The following is a 21,697-nucleotide window of genomic DNA, read 5'->3' as shown; positions in this document are numbered from 1 at the left end:
AAGAAGACGGTTATCTGGTGGAAGCCTTTTGTTGGCCCGAGGTGCAAGCACACGCGCAGCGGTACGTCCGATAATGCGACGCTTGCCAGAGGACGTTTCCAAAAGGAAGAGTCCTGAAGGCACCACTCGGGTGCATGCCGCTCATTGATACACCGTTTGAACGAGTAGCGTTCGATATCAGGTGGTCCCATGGAGGAAAGAAAAGTTGTGGTCCATAGGTGGACGAAACGAGGGAGAATCGCAGCGCGGACGAAAATGTGATGCTTTGATTTGCAAAACTCCACTAATACTGATCGCTTTAACAAAATTCTTGAAGCGGGTGATTACTAGGCAGTCGATTAGCCTGAAAAAGCGAACACCCATGTATCGTCAAAACTTCTTTCAGGGCCATTTTAAAAGCTGTGCTATTGTGAGTTATGTATTCACGTTTTGCCGCAAATATGGCTGTTTTCTTTTACTGAAAAATATTGATATGTACGATGAATACCTTAACTTTCATTAATTTTGAGCGGTTTTGCCCATTTGTATACCTCTTGTTCAGGCATGCTCACAATTTTTGCCGGCGCGGCTGGATATAGTGACAGACGCACCAACCATTTCGCTCTAATGTATCCCAAGAAATACTAACGTATTGAAAAAATAATGTCGAAGGAATGATTGCACGCATTTAGAAACATGAGAATAATAGTGCTTTGGATAGATTGATGGATTCATTGTGGAGTTTAACTCGCCTAAGCGACACCTGGTCTTTGAGGCGCGCCGTAGTGCAGGGCTCCGGATTAATTTTGACCCCCGGGGATATTTAACGCGCGCCGAAATCTGGACACATCGTCGTTTTCGCTTTTCGCCTCCATAAGAAGAGCGGTCGCCCCGGCCGGGAATCTCGCGCCCTTGCGCTCAGCAGCACGACGCCTTAGCCACTGAGTTGCCGCGGCGGGTGAGCAAGTGAGAGCCTGGATAAATATGCTCATGTAGACAAATGGATCTTTCGGTGGAAATGCAGGCATCGTAACCACTTCTCGGAGCGCTGCTTTGGGGGCAAAATACTTCGAGAAGTGCGGCAAACAGCTGGCCGTAAAGTATCCCTGGACTGTGGCTGCGCTACTGAAGGTGAGAGAGCAGTAGTCGCAGTAACAGAAGTAGTAGCAGAAGTAGTAGTAGTAGTAGTAGTAGTAGTAGTAGTAGTAGTAGTAGTAGTAGTAGTAGTAGCAACAGCAATAGCAGTAGTAGTAGTAGTAGTAGTAGCAGTAGCAGCAATAGCAGCAGTATTAGTAGTAGTAGTAATAGTAATATTAGAAACAGTAGTAGTAGCAGCAGTAGTATTATCAGGACTGATAGTAGTAGTAGTAGTAGTAGTAGTAGTAGTAGTAGTAGTAGTAGTAGCAGTAGTAGTTGTAGTAGTGGTGGTGGTGGTAGTAGTAGTAGCAGCAGCAATAGTGGTAGCAGTAGTAGTAGTAGCAGCAGCAGGAGCAGCCGCAGTAGTAGTGTTTGTTGTTTTTGTGGTAGTACCCTAGAGAAACGTTCCGCACAGGCGGCAGAAAAATAAAACGGGCAAAGCCAGCCTCGCGCAAGATCGACGCCAGTGCACATGAGGATCCTTCAACTGTAAATGTATATCAGTTTTCAAGAACTGCAGCACTTCGTTTTTCTCTATAGCAGCTCACGGCAGCATGTTATGCGGTGGGACGAGCGAGCGGCACAGTTACCGCATTGTACGATTATAACGCGCCCAGGTTGTAACTCGCAAGTATGTTCACGTCAGAAAATTAAAAAAAATAATTTCACGCCGATTCAAAGACGAAGATGTAAAAGATACGACACCGCGTAGTTCTCAGAGGACATTTCATTCGAAGTACACAACTGCAACAGCCAAAATTTCTTGCGCTTCTTGAGCCTGATTATCCAGCTCCTGCTGCCAGTAAAACTTGAGGTGAAACATTGAAAGTGCCTTCCATTTTGCATGCACTTCACCTGGAAATTTCACCTGGAAATCTTACAGTTTTCGAAAACATCCGTGCTGATAACCTCTAAAGGGCTGCATGTAAATATTTCTCTTCTGTGAAACATGTTAAAACAGCGCGACATAGGCGCAGCGACAAAGAGAATACACTGTACTAGCGCTGGACATCAACGGAATTATTAATGCGTAGCATTCTTTGCCGACAACACCCCCCCCCCCGCCCCCCCAGCCGGGACGGTGTAACGCGCCGCATTGCCATGAAAATGTACATATGGCAGAAGTTCCGCCTTTACTCACTATAATAGCGCAGATAGACATAATTGGTTGGACAGAATTATGAAAAAATTAAAAAATAAGAAAATTAGAAAAATAGCACTTCAAGAAAAATGATCTGACAAAATACAGAATATGCATCTTATACATATCCCAGCAAAACCGAAGAATATACAATAGGATATCCGTAGAAGAACGTAGAAATAGGAATAAAAAATAGCGGAAACGGACAAACTCTGCCTCTGCCTCTGCCTCCCATCTCCTGAAAAAAAATCATAATTAGCGAAGTAAAGGCACTTTTTGGCTATAACGATATAAATTTACATTATTGGCGAAAAGAAACAAAATAAAACGCAAGAAGAATAAAATAATAGAATGCCTTTCGCTACTCATAGCCATATTTAGATGTAAAGAACTCCCACTCTAGACAAGCGGCATAAGAATACTACGCGCATTAGTAGACAATTCTCTGAATTACTGCATATTTATTTTTTACCACACACACACACACACACACACACACACACACACACACACACACACACACACACACACACACACACACACACGCACACGCACACGCACACACACACACCCACACCCACACACACACACACGCACGCACACACACACACACACGCACGCATGCACACCCACATGCACAGGCACACACACACGCACACACACACGCACACAAACACGCACACGCACACACGCACACGCACACGCACACACACACGTACACACGCACACACACTCACGCACGCACACACACTCACGCACACGCACGCACATACACGCACGCACACACAGGCGCACATACACACGCACACACATGCACACATGCACACACGCACGCATTCACACACGTACACTCACACGCACACGCGCACACACACACACGCACGCGCAGATATACAGAAACGGTGCACGCGCTAACATGGGCGAAGTAATCAGGAAAATCTTCGAGACGAAGTCACGTGACTCAGTGTTTAATGTACGTGGCAAGCGCGTATTCAGGTAATCTATTTCTTTTTCGACAAACCCATTGATGCCATACTTACACAATGATCGTGTAGGTATCGTGTACTGATATGAAAAGTTTTACGAACTCATACAAATGCTCCTAACGTCCCAGTTCTCTTCTTTTAGAAATATATCGCTTCTTTACCGAGATAAAGAATAAACAAGAAACGAATTTTGGTCTATGCAGGTTTCACTGGATGGCGCTAGCTATCTAGCGAACGAGAGTTTTAATTTTTTTATTTCGGTACAAAAGAGACATATCTCTAAAATAAGCAAGCTAGTCTGCTGTGAATATTTATATGTATTTGTAGAGCTTTTCGTATTCGTGCACGGTGGTTTTAAGCCCGTTATTCATGAAGTAGTAAGTTTCATAGAAATGTTATCAGGTTAGTACCCCTTAAAACAGCGCAGCACTTGTGTCCCCTTCCTACGGGGAGCGCAGCGTGGAATGCAGAGGCAGCGGCTGCAATGGTCCGCTATATGACCCCCGCAGCGAGCTCTTGAACGGTCCTCTCAGAGCCTGTCATCGGTGCACCTACTTGTCTGCATTGCGTAACATTTTCCACGCGATAGAGGCACTTTGTACACAACGCATAGTTTGTAACCAACAAATTTCGTGGAATGCCTTTTAGCGCAGGGGTTCATCTTTAACTTACTGTTCACAGTAGAGCACATTCTTGCTAATTTTTCCGGGGCAGAAAACACAACGTCGGAAGCACTTCTCCCAGTCACCTTTTTAAGGTGGTGAAAGAAATTGTACTCGTAAAGAAAGACCACACACCCCCTTTCTTCGCGAACTTCATCTCGCACTTCACGCCGTGCCCCTATCACGCAGGAGGCTTTCCACCACCGGCAGTATTAGTTCCCGAGGGCAGCCAGCATCTTTTAAACGTACAACTTAGTGCTGAACACAATCGACGACTTAGTGCTGACAAGACTTCTTTACGATGGTTGTTTACGTGCACAATCTCTCCCACCGCCCTAAAATGGTGGCTGCGAAGTAAGGTGGGGGGGGGGGAAGCCAAGAAAGTGATAATAACCGAACTCCTGACGCACATATTATCCCGAAGCTGAACACGAATCATTACCCATCTTTCGCACATGCCGCATGCTGCCGGCCGCTGCAGAGAATCGTCCCTCTCGCTCGGCGTGCATCACAAGGCGCCGGCCGTTTCAAGGGAGAGGAGGCCGTGTCTCCAACCTGGAGAAAATTGATATGCAGTGACAGACTATGGAAGGACCCGCATGCGCATTCGGCTATCTCGACAGCTGGCGCTGTGCCGGAAGGTGTCGCACCGATAGTTTTCGCGCACCACTCGCTTGGTCCGTTTTATTTTGTGGCCGCCTGTGCATGCGGAATTATGAGAATACGGAATGCATACGGAGTATTACGCACCCAGGCGTAATTAATGCAGATATCTGTCTAAAAGCGAAAGAATCAAATGATTTGCCAGAATAGAAACGTTTGACACAGTTTTCGTGTTTATGTCTTAATTAGACGGCGAAATACGTCACTAAGGGTTTTCCGTATGTTTCTTGTATATTCCGCATTGTTACGATTTGGCACGCCGCCGCACATTCCTGCAATACTCCTCGGCTGTGCGCCGAAGCCTCCATGGCGTGCCGACGCAACAAGCAGGGACCTGTCCCAAGGACACGGAGGCCCCGCGTCCGCAGCGGAGTCCTCCTCTCTCCCCTCTCTCGGACTCAGCATGCGCCGCTACTACCGACTGCTCCGGAACTCTGGAAAGAGTGTTGTGTGTGTCTGTGACGTTCGTGGCGTGTGCACAATCAGGAGGGAACGCTTGATTTGACCGCTAGCGCTTTGGGTATAAATAGATCCCACCTAAGCGCTGTAGTTTTATTCCTGTTTGAGCAGCGAATCAAAGCTATCACTCTGCTCGGGTCCTGTACTGTTACCTCGCCCGTCGGGGCATTGCTTTTTTGGCTTCGGCTCACCTCTCGCTATGAAGTAAACAGTTACGTTAGCCTACCGCTTCTGGACTTCTTCACGGCTGCAACAGTGGCTGGCCGCTCGCTTTACACCACGCTACCACTCGTATGTCGGAGGCGACAGAGCTCGGCTCGGGTTGGCCTTCCTGTACGCAGCAACGGGTTGTCAGCGGTGGGATGACGACGTCGCAACAGCATTTATACTCAATTCCTAAGGACCACGATGTGGCATTTTTGGAGGTTGTACAGAGATAAAACTGGCCTTTAAAACTTTTTAACCTAGTACCATACTATATTACCATGTGCGCCGGGCACATACAACTTTTTATGTGCGGCTAGGACATCTTTTTATTCCGGGGGTGTGTCAGCAAAGGCAAAAATTTCACATCCCCATTTCCCAACGTTTCAGGAGGGTAGTTGTAGTGAGAGGCTCTGGGAGTCGCCAGGCAGGAGATTTTATTCGAGGGTGATAAGTCGAGGTCGCTTTATGGACGGTTTCGGCGGCACGAAGAACTTCCGCAAGGACTGCTGAAAGAAACGTATTCGCACGGTCGCTTAGAAGAGCGCGTGGTGGACCGTTGCGCAAAAATATGGAGTGTAAGAAAAACTCGGCGACCTCTACAGCGCAACTGGTTCGGCGAGGGGCGGTTTTAGCATAGCGGGTAAGGTGGTCAACCGCAGTTACTACCCACCGATGACCAGCTGGAGTAACGGGCAACGGGCCGTATAAGTCGATGGCCCCAACATCGGATGGTGCTGACGGACAAGGCAGTGGTTGCAGCATTCCGGCAGGCGCTGTGGTTGGCCGTTTACGGTGCTGGCAGGTCGCGCAGGAAGCTACATATTTGGAAACACTGGTAGAAAGCCCAGGCAAGACGAAACAACTTTTGCTCCGGTCTTGTGAAAGCCTAAATGTCCGGCCGTAGCGTCGTCGTGAAAAACTCGCAGTATCTGCAGTTGAAGAGCACGCGGAACGACGGGAACCCACTTGTCAGCGGTAGGGTCGTAATTATAACGATGCAGGGTATCATTAAAGAGACAGAACTTCTGCAGCTGACGACGTAAACGGCTGTTCGACGGCTCTGCAAACCGTTCAATCGATCTATGAGTTTCCGACAATAATGGTCAGCCCGTTGGAGTGCAACCAAGTCTTAGGGACAGTCGAGCTTTGCGACACTCAAAGGCGCCATTGGCAGGGTGACTTGAGCCGCAGGAGTTGATGAATCACTTTGTGACAAGACAGGGCAACGCAGAAGGGCGTCCGCATCCATGTGCTTTTTGCCAGATTTGTAGGTCACAGTGAAATCATACTCTTGCAGCCGCAAGACCCAGCGGCCAAGTCGTCCGTTCAGGTTCTTGAGCGAGGAGAGCCAACATAAAGCATGGTGGTCAGTGACCACAGTAAAAGGACGTCCGCACAGGTATGGGCGAAATTTTTGTACTGCCCAGACAACTGCGAGACACTCTTGTTCCGTGATTGTATAATTTCGTTCAGCAGGTGTCAGTGCACGATTTCCGTAGGCCACAACGTTTTCCACTGAAGATGCGGTGCACTGCAACAGCACGGCACCGAGGCCATGTCCACTGGCGTCTGTGTGTAGGATAGTGGCCGCCGTTTGGTCAAAATGGTGGAGCACCGGCGCATAAGTGATAGCGTGCTTGAGATTTTCGAACGCTGCTTCGCAGTCATCAGACCATATGTAGGAGTGGCCAGATGCGAGAAGTTTGCGGAGGGGCGAAGCAAGCGAAGCAAGCGAAGCGAAGTTTCGTATGAAACGCCGGAAATAAGAAGCTCAGCCAAGTAAACAGCGGAGGTCTTTGAGACGGGTCAGCCGGTGGCTGGTGGGCAGTAGCAATCGATGACGTGATCGTAGCTCAAGTGGTGCGGAAGCGAGTGGTAAACAGCGGGATCAAAGCATCCTCCACCACTTGAGAGGCTCTGGGAGTCGCCAGGCCGGATACTTTATTCGTGCGGTCACAGCGCTAGGAAGACCCAGCAAGAAAGGCGATGTCGATGGCACTTTCGCCACCGAGATGAAGATGATGCGATGATGATAGGGTGCACACCCAGAAGAGGGTGATTGTACACACGCTAAAACATAGCCTGTACCACCTCTCACAGTATTAGTAGTAGTAGTAGTAGTAGTAGTAGTAGTAGTAGTCGCAGTAGTAGCAGTTGTACTAGTAGTAGTAAAGTGCTTTATTAGGAAAGGGAAGGGCGGTAGGCTACACGGTAAAATGGGAGTAGCAGCGGGGAGGGTCGATGGTGAGAATATAGATGTCTCGAGTATTTGAAGGGGCACTGAAAGATTTGTAAATGTTTAGAGATTACTTGTGCACATTAAAATCTCGACTATCTGGCGCATGTTTCAACCACGTTCGGTGCGTTTGCGTTGTTACATTGGCGAAGGCGTCCTCGTACCAATCCCCGTCACCTCCGTCATGTAGTGGTAGCGTGGTGAACGAGCGGCGAGCAGAACAGCTGTCTCGGTGTTGGCGACAGTTCTCTCTCGGTGTTGGCAACAAGTCATCCCTCACCGTGGTTTACTGCATGGCGGGAGATGAACAGCAAAGATACAGGAAACGCACCCAGGTGTGTTTACATGACTCGAGCGGAGTAACGCTCCTTACGGAAGTCAGAAGCATTCTCACACGGGTCGCTGAAAGGGCGGACTTTATGGACTGCCTTCAGCGCTTTGCGCATGACACTAAAGAGGGAAGACACAATAACACCATTTTCTGGTATCGTGATGGCCGGCGCATATTGTGCATGAGAGATGGGGTAAGAAGGGTTCTCAGCGGGCGGTGTTCGTTGGCAGCGGCAGGGCCTAAGAAGCAGCCGCTAGAATCAACTTGTTACGTATTTTGCAGCGGCCACCGGCGTGCACCATCGCCAACCAGGGCCCGCGCAAGAGACGAGCTCCGGCTTGTCGTCTTGTGTGAGGAGGGTGGGCTTTACCGCAACGCACAAAAACTTCACCTCACTGCACCAAACTTTTACTATACGCGCGCGCAGTGTAGCGGCACGCTGAATTATAAAAAAAAGGCCCCTTCGCGTTGCGGAGAAAAAACATCCCCCTCGCGAGGGGCACGATCAAATGAGAGCATTTCCGGGGGCGCACGACGTTAAGTAGTTTGCGTTACGTTAATGTTGTTCCACTTGTTGCTGTTGGTTGTTGTATTGTAAATAAATGAGGAGACGTAATTACGTGGTCCCGTGACGTCATTTATTAGCAGGTGGGTATGATTATTGTGGCGCAGTGGGAAGAGCACCATGTACCTCGCGTTCCGCCCACAGGTAGTGAATGCGTTGTATCAGCAGCTTCTTGACGTAGTTTGAATGAGTCAAGGACATAAGGCGCGTTCGTAGCCCTCCATTCTGTGTCGGCTTTGTGGCGCAGTGGGTAGAGCACCATGTACCTTGCGTTCCGCCCGCAGGGTCGTAAGATCGAAACCGGGCGCCGGCAAGTATTATTTTTTTATATAGTGTAGGGGGAGGGGTGCGTACTACTACGGACAACTAGAACGGGTGACATCGTGAGTTAAAGAAATGCTCTGCATTTAAAACGTGAACTTAGAACAATGAATTCGAAACAAAAATGCGGTTCCTCTTTCTTCACCCCCCTTGCCTATTTCCTAAACGTCCACTGCATTTCGGATTGGCTTAAATGCTCCGACTGCGCGGCTCGCCGGCTATTGCAATCACAGCGCCGGGAACCGCCGGCGGGTCGTCGCAATTCGACCACGCACCGAAAATTGAGCATTGCCAATATTTTGGCCCTGACTTATGTGGTTTTATTTTGTCAGTTTGTAGACTTTACGAAGTTCGGTAAACAGATTAAATCAAAATAACTCTACACTAGCGCATACGCGATAGGTGTATTGGTTTACGACGCTTCACTGTTTTCGCTTCACTGAAGCTGTAAGCAGAATATGCCCGTGCGAGCGGTATTTTTGTTGAAAATATGAGGCCAGAAAGGAAGGCAGGAGAAGAGTCGGCGAAGTTACTCTAGAAAATAAGGAACTAATATCAATTCAAGATTTTATGGTAAAGCGTATTAGAAGCCCTTTTACGCGAAATACAAGAAGCACTTCTTCGTAGGGGGAAACTAACGATATGAAGAGCGACCACACCTTTGCGGCTGAATTTCCTACCTAAAGGAACGCAGCCCCTGGTGATCAGCTATTTGTAGGTGTTACTAGAAGGAACTGCATAAACGTTCTTCAAGAAATGCTTTTATAAGCTGCTCGGAATGCTGTAAACCAATAAATACACATCAAAGTATGCGACATAAGCTGTAGTCTTGAGCTTATATAGCTGTCATTTCTGCAGCTACCACTCCGCTCACGCGGCTCAGTGCATAGAACAGCGCGGTAGGAAGGCTGCATCGTTCTATGCAAGTTCAAATACTGCCCACCGGCGACTTTTTTGGTGGATGAGTTCACTAGTTAGGTAATGTGCACTGTTCCGCCCTTGCGCTTTTGCGCCGCAACCTTCACTGCTCCACGATCGAGTCGGTAGGCTGCGCACACACACTTACGCTCCAGTCAGATATCGTTAGTGTGCTATGACATGAGCACCAACAGCTCGTAGACACAGTGCGGAATCAACCGACTGTCATACTGGCGTGAACATGCCTCTTATGACACCGAAACAAGTGAGGGGAGCCGCGAAGGAGCGGAAAAAACCCCTCGCAGTCAGCCACTGCATGCGCGTAGGCTCGTGATTTGGCAGGGAACGGTGCGATACTTATTCTTCCTTGGTATAGTGCTCGCAAGCTTATTCGACCCTTTTTGCCGCCGACATCATGGCAGAAACTCGGTATGCCAATTACTGATGTATTGAGACTGCAGGGCCTAGGATAACGTCGGACGGCAAGCATCTCGTTGCTGGAAACCGAAACCGAAATTGAAGTGAACAACTCTAAAAAACTGTACAAAAGACCCCACAAGAACTACATTCCGTTACATATGCTTATTCCGAATACCATAAGGTGCTCCCTTGAAGCAAAATTGACTGGTGATTACGATACTCCTTAATGCAATATTTGGGGGCAGCAGCAGTTCACTGAGGCAGCACTCACTCGTGGGTTCTCTCGACGGCAGCGATGATGAGCCTCTGCGTCGGCGGCGCGAAGTGCGTCTTAGGAAGGGACCGCGAACTGCGTCTTGAGCGAACGCACATCATAGACACGCGCACACTCCCTCACGTTTTCGCCAAGCTTCGCGCCATCAAGCGCCTCGTGCGGGCACAGCATACTGCCCGCTCCCCTCCTCCACCGCACACTTTAGGAAAGCGCTGGCTCGCGCCGCAACGGCGAACCGCCCTCCCCTTCCAATTTCGCGACACTCTCCTGCTTTCCTTTCTTTCACTCGTCGCTCTTCCCATCATTCGCTTCTTCTTTCACTCGTTGATCTTCCCATCGTTCCTTCGGTCACGACGACGGCGACGAGGCTCAGCCCAGAGACGGGCGACAAAAGGCTGCACCCTAAAAAGGCGTTGACACTGTGGCGGTGCCCCAACTGGTACGGTCGCCGGCTGCCGCTGAGGGACAATTTCAAAGGGCGATGGCGTTAGGCTGAGTCAGCACCGTTCAGTGCCGAGCACGCGCCGCCAGTGCGGCGCCTGACGCGAGTGAGAGATATGGCGTATTCCATTGGGAGAACAGGAGCAAGTGGAGCGAGAAGCCGGAGCAGCACACGGGAGTAACGGGGACGTGTGCTTTCGTTCCGCGAATGAAACATTCGCGCTGCTCCGGGAGCAGTGAAAAGAGGGGGAGGGCGTGATGTCAAGAGTCTTGTGACCAAAATTTTCCCGCTCTCGCTTCCCGGAGCATTTCGCGCGCTCGTGTTGTCCGCACGCTGTTCCTCGCCAGTTTTGCCAGATACGTGCCGGTGGTTTTGTGTCTGCCTTCCGCATGGCGACGAATGAAGAAGCCAAGCGGATGTTCATGTCCATGATAGGGTCACCGTCGTATCTCCCAAAAATTAGCTGCGAATGATAACAGCATCCGCCGTCTTTTACAGATACGACTCTACCTTCGGTCGCTGTTCCGGCGGGGTGAACAGGTGCTCGAACATAAACTCATGCAATGTCAAATCGTCGTCGTCGTCGCTGCTGCTGCTGCTGTCCGATGATGAGTTTGCGCTTGAATCTGTGGTGCTTTCATCATCTAAAAGTAGCAGCATCGTACAGACGACCGCGCTTAGCTGCTGCCGTACGCACTGAGCGACTATCGCGGCTGCTGGATTCCGCTATTTTAAATGCAGAGCATTTCTTAGCCTCGCCTGTTCCTGCGTCGGACGGTGTCAACAGTTTCGCGTCCACAGCAGGTGCGCCTCTCCTTCCCTCCTCTCTCTCAACAGCAGCTGGCGCGCGCATGCGTCGTAGTCAGCCCGTTCACTCCGTCGCGGTCTCGGCGTAACAGGTGCGTGATAGCAGCGCGGTGGGGCGTGGAAGGGTGCGCGCTGCTTGCGCATGCGCTCTCCCCCCCCCCCCCCCCCCCCCGTACTGCTCTCCCTCTACTGCGCGCGCTGCAAATAGAGCGGCTAGCGGTCGCTCGTGTTTCAGTCACTGCGTTGCTCCTTCCTCCCTTGGTTGACGCTCGTGCCCACGTTTACTCGTGTCTGCTACTCCAGCATCACGGAAGAAGCGATGGAAGCAACACTGCCTTCAATCAGTACTGAGGCCCCAATGCTCTGCATTTACTCGTGTTCCCCTCGCGGGAAGGCGCGGGAATTTTTTTCCTCCGCCACCCGGGGATAAAACCAGAAATGACGTAAAAGACGTCATGTGACTTCCTCGGCGTTCCCTGTTACTCCGCCGCTGGCGACGGAGCACCGAGAACTGCTCTCGGCGCCAAAAAAGTGCTCCTCCTCGACCAATGAAACACAACGCCCCTGCTCCTGCCCGACCACTGGAAGACGCCACAACTCGCGAGAGCATTTTGGGTGCAGTTAGAAGTGCTCCTGTTCGCCCAATGGAAAGCGCTAATAAACGGGAGCACCGGATTGGGTTCACCGCGCGGTAGCGTTCGGACGTGTCCCGCCTCGTCTCTCTTTCGGCAACCGCAGCAACACACAGCAATTCCGGGCGCATAAAGTTTTGAAATTTGAACATTGCCCAATCACACTGCATGAAAACTTCGCGTAGTTTTACGTCACTGCTGTTGAGGTCACCGCAAACGGGGCAATGTATTTTTTTTCTTTTTCGGGCAGTATAAACTAAACGTAGCGACCGTTTCAAACAAAGCAGGGTGAGAAGAAACAAACAAACAAAAAAATTTGCCCAGTTTCACTAACTTTACGTCGCGAACGCTGATGTTAACAGCTAAGCTACCAGGCGTTCTGTAATCGCGAGGCTAAACTTCATAGAACTTCTCAAAGCCGGCAGATCGATTCCCGTTCGCGCCAATTCAATTTTGCCATCTTCCGTTGTTCGCGCCACGTACTGGAGCCTTTTGCTACTTTTTTATCTTGGAACGCTTCCACAAGGGCCGCCGGGAGCACTTTTTGTATTTTGAGGTTAACATGTTTTCACGGCGTATTTTTCCCTTTGCTATCGCGAAAATTAATGCCCCGTGTTTTTTAATTAAAGGAACAATGCAAATAACACTAGCGTATTGATGTCCTGTCTAAAATATACCTAATGTTTTGTTACTGCCCGTAAATGCTGACAAGTATAAACATTGCCAATAGTAGTTTATAAATACTTTGACTATATGTACTTCTGCTTCAAGTGTTATTTTAATCTGCTGCACGTGTGGTTGGCTCTTGCTGTCTCTCTTACTAGGCTATGCCCTCTTCACAACGCTGCGCGTGCGTTACCACGCCTCGCCCCATGAAAGCATTAAACAAAAAGATAAATCGCATGACCCCACGCGAGGGACACGAGTAAATGCAGAGCATTGGGGGTGGTCACGTGGCGTAGGTTGTGGTAGTTGGCTGTGGTAGTTGTAGTTGTTGTTGTCGTACGGGTGCGTCGACGGCGCTTTAAGGCTAAGTACGACAAAATGCACGAGGCGTTGGAGCACGGGGAGTTTGCGAGCTTGGACGAGTTCCTGCGCGCCTTCGACGTGCGGTCCGGGGAGGAGTACTCGGAGATTCTGCGGGCTGGCGCGTCGCGTCCGTGCGTGCTTCACGCGAGGACCCCCGCCGAGAAGCGCGTGAACGCGTTCAACCCGTGGATCGGAAGGGTTCTCGACTCCAACATGGACCTGCAGATCATCCTCGACCACTACGCGTACGCGGCGTACGTCGTGGACTACGTCAACAAGGCTTTCCGCGGCATCTCGTTCTCGTAACGCGGGGTCCGCCGCTCGCCGCTGACGTTTCGAAGCCGTGTCTCGCTCTCGATTCGATGGATCCGCAGCTCGACGCTGACGACTGGCGGCGGCCTCTCGTTCTCGACGCTCGGGATCGGCCGCTCGACGCTGACGCTTCGCCGCTGCCTTAGCGCGCGCAGTAGAGGGAGAGGAGGTAGCACCTCCTGCTGCAACGCCTCTTTCAGCGCCGGAGCACGCGCATGCGCGCCCGCACGTGTTGTTGAGAGCGAGGAGGAACGGGGGAGGGGCGCACGTACTGGCTGGCTGCGGACGCCGATCGCCAACGGACGGGTGACATTGTGAGTTAAAGAAATCCTCTGCATTTAAAACAGCTTCGCTGTTAAAAATTGTGACGCTGTTGAACGCGGCTAAACCCAGTTTGTCGATAAACAGCTCTGTTTTCGAGCCAAGACTCAATGTGCACACAATTTCATCGCAAGGCAAGATACAGACGCTGGCAGGCGCAGCCGGCGCTGCATATCGGCGCGTACACGCAGTAAACTTGGATGCAGCCAGCGTCTGCTTGTATCTTTATCTGATTTGCCTTTACTTTTTTGCTCTATTCCCCTGTGCGCAACCCTCAACTAGTAGCGAACGAGCAACTATACGCTTTCACTGTGTAACATACGATGTGCTGGCTTGACCTTGGCCGAGTTTGAAGGTCATAGTGATGGAATACGGCGTATTCTGGTGTTTGTACCGGGAGTAATAGAGCATCCCCTTTAAAAAGAGAACAATATGTTGCGCCTCCAAATGAGCAATTAATGTAGTTCGCGATGCCAGTGCCGACACAGATCTGAGTAGGAAGGAAGCTTCTGATTAAAATAATGAAGCTACCGCAAACATCACTAAACACACAAACCTTGATTTAATGATGACAGTTCATCGAACATTGCAACCAGCGCCAGAACGAAATGTTCCCGACAGAATTTTGTCGTAAGGCTCCCCCCGGAGCTTCACAGAGGAGAGGCCTGTCACTTTCTAATTTTTTATATTTTTTTGAAATGTCTGATACTACTACATTTTTTGTTCACAGTTTACCGAGATATCCTGCATTTCAGGGAGGCTGTGCTATGCATTCCACATAAAGCCGGGCCAAAAGGTTCGTATTTCGCAAAAATCTCCTCCTGAAGAGGGACCAACGTTTCCCGCGCACTACAAAACTTTAGCGGGCATGTTCATATACGTTCAGTCAGATGCATAAGTTAGCTGACCGCGGGCGCAGCAATTTAGCGAGTTTATTTTTAGTACGCAGCACTTAGGCGCCCGCTCCTGTGGTTCCGCGGCACTGTTGTCCCTCGTTGTAATCGGGAAAATGAAGGGGATTCCGAAGAAAAACGAGATACAACGAAAAGGAAAGTGGAGGAAGAAAGAATGGCGAAAGTGTGAGTGGGAGGGGGTATTCCGAAACGGCGCGGGTCATTCTCATAGGCGGCGACGCACTACGAGACAACCGAGAGCCAAGAGGCCACCGAAGATAGAACGAGCAGTAAAGCGGAGGATAAAAGTAAAGCAAAAGTCGCGAGACATGGCACTCCTCGGCGACGCACTACTACGAGACAATGCTACGGTTTACCACACGTCTTCGTGCATTCACTAATTTGGCGATCATCTGGTGAGACGCAGCAGGTTTCTCAGTCACACAGAAGACTGCAGTTTGCCCTGTGCAGAAATGTTTCTCGTGTAACAGTGCACGGCCCCTGTTGCGCAAATACTTTCAACTCTATAGTCTCACTCTGCGCAGGGAAATTACGCATGCAACTGTGCTAAGGGGAGGTTTGCCAAGTTAATAAAAAGCACTTCCATTGGGTACCCGCTCGGCAGTTGAGCTTTGAGATCTGGCGTAAGCGGCGCCGATGCACGTTCAAGGTTGCTGTTTTAGAAGAAAATAGATGAAGGCAATTCAAGTTCGTCAACGCAAACCTTTCACACCACCGAATGTACGCCAGTAGCATCACATAATCAGTCATATGAGCTGAGTTCCGTCAAGTTTTACTTTATTCCTATGTTAACGATATTCTCTGAAGCGTCTCTTTTCAACAACAAAAGCCTCGGTGAGCACTCGTTGCCTTGGTTTTTAAGGCCTATCCGCCCTGCAGCTCCAAAAGAATGGCGACTTTCGTACTGGAGTATCTTAACCATATTCCCGGCCTTTTCTCCACTATTTATACGTCTATATCGAAATTGTAATGTGCAAGTGGGCACACTAAGCAAGATACGTAACGTGAGTCATGATTCATCTTTTCAGAACGACGCTGGGGCGCTGCAAAGTCTCAGGAAATGCCTCCTCAACATGGGGCACTTGATACGACTCTCGAGACCGGTGCGTGCACATTTATTTATTTATTTATTTACAATACTGCCAGTCTCCAAAGATACCATAGCAGGTGGACACTACAATATACAGTTACAAAGAGCACTTAACACTTTAAGGATCGTAATGACGTAAATAATACGTAAAAAATAAAAATCACCAACTTTGAAGCTTACAAACAGCAGTTATGCGCACCGTACACAAAGTGCTACAAGTACAAGCAAATTTGCATGAAAAAAATAACAATGGTATTTTAACATTATGCACTGTATGCACAACTATCCACACCAAGTACAAGTGCATGCTGGTTTGCATGTCACAGAAAGCAAAGACATATCAAGGACGCTAAGGGACGTTATTTTCAATTCTTGATAAAAAATAGCACAAGGACTGGGCATTAGTGGTGAAAGGGGTTAGCAAATTCCATTCGAGGATGGCAACTGGAAAAAAAGGAGTATTTAAACGCATCATTGTTACATTTATATTCTAATAGAATATTTGTATGTTTGTGCAAGGTAGCTCGTGTTTGCGAATATTCACCGTACTTTGAAACGTCTATTTTGAAATAATTATGTAAGAGTTGATAAAAAAAATTTAAACGTGCCTGCTTCGCCCGTGTCACATCTAGAACGGCGAAACGTTAGTGATGCCGTTTATGTCGCAATTACACGTGTGACCCAGGGAAAACCCTGCAAAATGTTATTTCTTGTTTACAAGTTATAACTGCGTGAATGGTGGATATATATATATATATATATATATATATATATATATATATATATATATATATATATATATATATATATATATACTCTGGGCGTGTGTCTTTCTTTCTTTCTTTCTCGCGTAATTAATAAAAAAATGATGTAACGTCACTAACGGTTAAAAATAGTCTAACGCCTCCTTTGGCGTTGTAGACTGCCGGCATTTCTTTCTGTGTATATATATCAGGGTGTCGAACCGGAACCGGAACCGAACCGAAAACCGGAACCGAACCCGAATTTTTGCCCGGAACCGGAACTGAACCGGAACCGTATTTTTTCCACCATTTTGGAACTGAACCCGAACCGGAACGAATTGAAGGAACCGTTCCGAACCGGTTCCGGGGCCTCAAAACTGTGATTCCTAGTTTTCCATCCCGCTACCCTACCTTGCATCCAAAGATATTTTTATCATTCGCCAGGCGGCACCACGCAATATTTTGCATAGTCTGCAGTTCCTAAGGCCCATAAGGTTCTCATCTTATTATCACCCTAAATTTAATGTAAGGTCTGTATACACTACTAGTTTGATTTAGGTATTGCCCATCTCCCAAAATTATCTTTTTGCATTCACAATAACATAAGTTAGAACGCATATTCTGTGGCAACATATCATGGGGTATTCTTTATGGTTTCTATCGGCAGTGTGTTTAAAATCGTGTGAAGTTTTCATGTTGTTAATTCGAATGCATCCGTGTCCGCTTGCGAAGGCCTTCAGGGACACCATCAACAATAAATCCGTATCTTCCGCTTATTTTAGTTTGAGTGGACACTTATATAAAAACAGCACTGAGACACAAACACTCACAGTTCTCTACGTCACCATCACTCTTTCTTGTACAGTGCCGTTGTGTCCTTTGGTTACTGCCCTAGGAGAACATGAGAATTAAAAAAAAAAGAGGCCTTCTCAAGTTCACTTTTAAAGTAAATGCGATAGCATTTCGATGCATGGATTTAAGTCGATTAACGCGGATTAGCGGGTAGAATAGGATGGTTTAGTGAGATGAGTGAATGAACTAATGTGAATCAGTGGGACTGCGGTGTTGATTAATGTGGATTAGAGGAATTAGCGGGTCAGTTAAGGCGGATTAGAGGGTTGCATTAAACATGATAGATTTAGGGTCCTTGGCATTTGTAAATTTTACAGCGTTCTCTTTCTCGCCCAATCAGGAAATTTAGTTACGCACAAAATAGCCGGAAAGTTATGTGTCGACCACCTGAATGCTATAAAAGACCTTTTTTATGCACATATGTTATTTGTTATTTCTCGCGTAAGATTTAGATCTCGCACTAAGTTAAAAACTAATTGTCTAATGCATGTCTTATATTCACCAAAAGGTTCTCAAAATGTGTATATATATGAGGTAAGACTAGGAAGCAACTAAACTGAAAGAAAAAAAAGGAACGATCAACTGGTTTGATGCGAAAGACACCCGATAGCATTCTCCGATACCTTCTCTTTCTTCGTGCTACCGTTCTGCAGCCTTCCGCAGGTGTAGCATCTCAACCCCCGAACACCGCCCCTTCCAAGCTGAGGAAGAGGCGATAGCACGTGCTCTTAGCCAAAGGGCCGCCAAAAGTCTCATAACAAACTCTTGTCAGGCGTGGCGCAACTTTGCCAACAGTCTATTGCATGTTACAACACTTCGAATGAACAAGCAGAGACCACCAACGAGACCAGCCAGGATTGTATGGGCACCAGCTCATACTGGCATCGCCGGCAGACAAGATCACCAACCTCGTGGCTGGACATTTGACCCGCTTAGCCAGCGCTGATGAAGCCGAGCCCGAGCGAACGCATCCTGTATACATACCAGGAAATTAATTAGCACTATAGGCTCTCCCGTAGAACGTATTCCTTCCCGCACAAATCACTAGCGAATAACCAGGAAAGATTATTCCGTGCACTGCGGATTAACACCTTCCCACACATCACCAGTCTTCACCTCTTTGACGGGACACAATTCTCTCCACTTCGTCGCTTCTGTGGCGAGCCTGGTAACCTCATACACAGAGTAGGAGGCTGCGACAAGTCCACCCTCGATCCACCCAACCTACACGTTTCCATAGAGATTCGGGAGAAAGCCTTGGCCATCTCCGGCCTGGAAGATCAGTTTCTCTTTATGGAAACGACTGTCGACTCTACCCCTTGAATGAGGACGCCTTTCTGAAACTTTTCCTCGATTTATTTAAAGTGCATTTTCCCTCTCTCTACGAGGGATAATTACTGCTGCTTGTGACTTCACTCAGCTATTATCTTTCGTAGAGCCCAACCGCTCTCACCTGTCGCTGAAGTGCCATTTAGCAAGTTCCTATCTCCGGTGGTTCCCTATCCAATGCCGTCCTGTACACGGCATCCAATGAGTCATTAAATCCGTTCTTTCTTTCTAACTGGTACGTTAGCATATGAAAGATGAGCAGAAGGAAATCGCTTTAAACGCCACCACCACGCTTGACAGTCGGAGGTTGACGCCGACGCGGGACTGTTTTCGACTTCTAGCAGTGCTACTGATTTCGTGTAAAAGCTAAAGCGCCGTTGAAACAAGGGTACATGAAAAGCGTAGCAGACCAATCAATTTATTTAAATGCAAAATTATTTGCCTCATTGTGTGAAAACAGGGGTGCATGCGCGCGTGCGTGCCTAGACATTTGGTGGAACCAAAAAATATTTTGGACGCTCAGGCTCTCCTGCCCGCCAAAAAGACTGTCCGCTCGCCAGTAAAATACCTGCCTGCCTGGCTGCAGGCGATTCCTGCAAGGATGCGTGATATCGTGGCCCGCCACGATACGCCCGGGCGGAGGGGGGAGGCGGCGGAGACGCAAAATACTGTCCATGGCGACACTCCAGGCTACTAAAAAATTTCTGCATAAATTCAAACAATTATCTACTAATGCGTAGCATTCCTATGCCGCTTATCCTCAGTGGAGTTTGTACAGCCATTTTTTTGTTTTTATAAATCCTGTCCGACCAATTATCTCAATTGACGCTGCTATAATTACAAATGGAATATTCGCGAAATCTCCATTATTGTAGAAATGCAGGCAGTTATACGGTTTCCCATTTTCCTTAATTGCTTAATATTTTTTTTATCTTATAGTTTTTCAAAATTTCGTTCGACCAATTATTTTCATTTGCGCTATTATAACAATTACATTTGTAACTCGCGAAATCTGCCTTATTGTGGAAATGCAGGGTGTTACACGGTTCGCCAGTTTCCCCAAATATTTTACTTTTTTATTATTTTTCAGATTTATAAATTTTGTTCGACTAATTATATCCATTTACCCTACATAACGATTACAGGTGGAAATTTCCCGAAATCCTCATTATTGTGGAAATGCAGGGTGTCACACGGTTTGCCAGTTTCGGTGATTACTTTTTTTATTTTTAGTTTTTCAGGAATTTTGTGCGGCCAGTTATCTCCATTTACGCTATTATAGCGATTCCAGGTGGAACTCCCGCGAGATCGGTATTTTTGGGGGAATGAAGGGGGTTGCCCGGTCCTTGCTGTGGGCAAAGAATGGTACGCATTAAAACGATTGTGGACGGACGGGTCGTCTGCTTAGTAGGACGGGGCAATAGGCAGTCTGCTGGGAGGCTGCCCATTACCAGAAGATACTGGCGAAGATGCACCGAGGATGAGGCGTCGGAGGCTCCCCTGTGCTGCACGCTGGTCAGGAGGCTACCTGTTTGCCTTCTAGAAGTCTGTGGCGAGAACGCATTATTTGGAGACGATGTGCGGCCTGTCACTTGTCGGCGAAGGGGGTGGATCACATGGGTGCACAGCGGCTACGTAGAGCCTTGCGTTAGAACGCAGCCCTTAAGCACCCGCTCCTGTGGTTTCGCGAAGTCCCTCAGCGTTGGACTCGTAACAGAGAGAACGAAGAAGCCACCGAAGATAGAGCTAGCAGGAAAACGGAGGTTGCAAGTATGGCGAAAGTGTAAGGGGGAGGCTAATTCCGTGACCCTGCGAGACGTGCTTCACCGTGGCGACCCCTTACGAGATAACGACAGAGTATGCCGCGCGCCGTCGTGCATTAACTGATGACGCGCTCACTTTCTGAGGCACAGCATCTATGCGCCGTCGCCGAGAAGACTACAGTTCGCGCTGCACTCAAATTTCACATTAGCGAGTGTCGTACTCGTCCGTCATTTTCTTCCTCAAGAAAACAACTGCGCGGTATAAAACTGCAGTGTTATGATCCTAGAATAAATTAAATTAAATTATAAAAATGAAAGAAACTAAATCAATAAAAATAAACTTGCGGCCATAAAAAGCAGGACTTTCAAATTCATACAAATACGGAGTCTTATGTGTCCAAGCGAATTTTTCATTTCGCTTCAGTTAATGTTGTAATCGTGGACCTACTATAGAAAACTTTTTGCAGTACATTTTACAGTTAAAGGAACTCTTCAACACTGGAAGCACTGCAAAAATTATAGCTATTGCCAGCACAGAGGCGCAGTGCGGGATTTGCTCGTCCCAGTAGATCCGCCTTCCGTTTCTGCTTCGCTTTTGTGGTTTTATTTTAATGTCGCAACTTAAGGAAAGCCGGCAAATAGCCGCTACATCGCTGTAATAACGTCATTCCAGCGGTAGAAGAACGCCAAGACTGGGGAAGAGAGAAAAATATTTCAAGCAAGTTTGTAAGTTATCTGATGGGGACAGAGCAGTACTTTTTGTCTGAGGGACTTTCCGACTCCCTGATCTAAGTACTGGATGTGTTGGTTGACTACTTTCTGCAAGCATTCAAGATTAACAAAGTTGAAAAAATGGTTGCAGGGTTGCTTATTTTTGGCGAAAACATTTGCACAAAAAAACCTACATTATGGCTTCGTTTTTAACAAAGAAACCTGACAAGGAAACGAAAACCGAACACAAAAAAATTAACAGAAAAAAACACACCTGATTTTTTTTCTCCGAACCCGTTCGAACCCGTTTGAACCGGTTCGAACCGGTTCGAACCGGAATGGAATGGTGCGCCGGAACTGAACCCGAACCGAACCCGAAAGCCTTGAACCTGAACCCGAACCGAACCCGAAAAAATTTCGGTTCGACACCCTGATATATATATATATATATAT

At 48.1% G+C, this 21,697-nt stretch overlaps 1 long non-coding RNA gene across 1 annotated transcript in view; it reads left to right on the top strand.

Moving 5' to 3' along the window:
* Window positions 1–886: 886 nt before the first annotated feature.
* Window positions 887–21,697, top strand: part of LOC144167620 (uncharacterized) — a 46,426-nt gene continuing 25,615 nt past the window's right edge. The window contains exons 1-3 of the long non-coding RNA XR_013322067.1: window positions 887–1,110; window positions 14,573–14,638; window positions 15,785–15,859. This is a non-coding gene — a long non-coding RNA (uncharacterized LOC144167620). The remainder of the gene's footprint in view (window positions 1,111–14,572; window positions 14,639–15,784; window positions 15,860–21,697) is intronic.

Source organism: Haemaphysalis longicornis, unplaced genomic scaffold, assembly GCF_048455015.1.
Source record: "Haemaphysalis longicornis isolate Haplotype H1 unplaced genomic scaffold, Haemaphysalis longicornis Haplotype H1 scaffold_2, whole genome shotgun sequence".
Lineage (NCBI taxonomy): Eukaryota > Metazoa > Arthropoda > Arachnida > Ixodida > Ixodidae > Haemaphysalis > Haemaphysalis longicornis.
Note: the sequence above shows the minus strand (reverse complement) of the source record. Positions and strands in the feature narration are given on the sequence as shown.